Below are 1,054 nucleotides of genomic sequence, written 5' to 3' on the forward strand. Positions count from 1 at the left end.
TTCATTTTTCATTTATACAGTCCACTTCAACCCAACCAGCAAACCAAAAATGAAGTGTGTCCGGCAATTTCAGTTGAGGGCATACTTCATACATAATGGTCCTGTCCTGGGCCGGATTAATAAAATTCTAAAGTTTTAATTTTCAAACTTAGTGTTAACACATAAGGACCATACATAATGGTCCCATACCTGGCCGGATATTTCTAAATTCTAATAATGTTTTAAGTTTCAAAATCAGTGTTCACACATAAAGTCCATGCCAGACCTAATCATTCATTAAGTTCAGATTTATTGTTCAATTAATTCAAGTATAGTTCAGTGAAATAGTATTGTATAAACATAATTTATTGTTCTCACCTGAACTAAGAAAAAGGCCATTTCAGCTGGGTTGATGATGTTCTATACTTACATGTTTAATTACAATTTAATGTCAATATTAGGAAGGAAATTACTTACTATAACATAGCGCAGAATATATATTCACACAATGTTATTTTCGCTGAGTTAAATTAAGATTCATTAAACCTTCATTTCCTAATTGCCATGTTGTTAACAATTAATACTCTTAATGAATCTTAAATTCAGCAATTTAGTGGGCAAAATTCTTAAATGTATTGCCTATATGTTCTGTTTCTGTTTCATTTATGTAAGTTTTCAAGTGTAACATGCTTATGCACAGAGATAGCTAACTAACCTGAAAGAGAATTCATTAAACATTTCAATCTATTGCCAATTTTCAATTTATTAATAAAGTTTAAGTTTAATTAATTTGTCTTAGGTTATTTAATTCAATTTCAAGTATATTCAAATTAATTTTGTTCATATCACATGCATTATAACCTAACTTCACAGTGATAAGGAATACCTTAATAAAACATTCACTTTATTTCTCACAATTTTATTCATTATTTCCACAGTATTCATTTATAAATTAATTAACATACTGTTAATAAAAGTAAAGTCTTTAGTCTATACAAGTTATAAACAACTGTTAACCTATTACCTTAAATTCACTTTAATCATACATGTTTTGTTGTTTTATCTCTTAGTTAGA

Source organism: Halyomorpha halys, unplaced genomic scaffold (assembly GCF_000696795.3).
Source record: "Halyomorpha halys isolate HHAL.00 unplaced genomic scaffold, Hhal_1.1 Scaffold608.1, whole genome shotgun sequence".
NCBI lineage: Eukaryota > Metazoa > Arthropoda > Insecta > Hemiptera > Pentatomidae > Halyomorpha > Halyomorpha halys.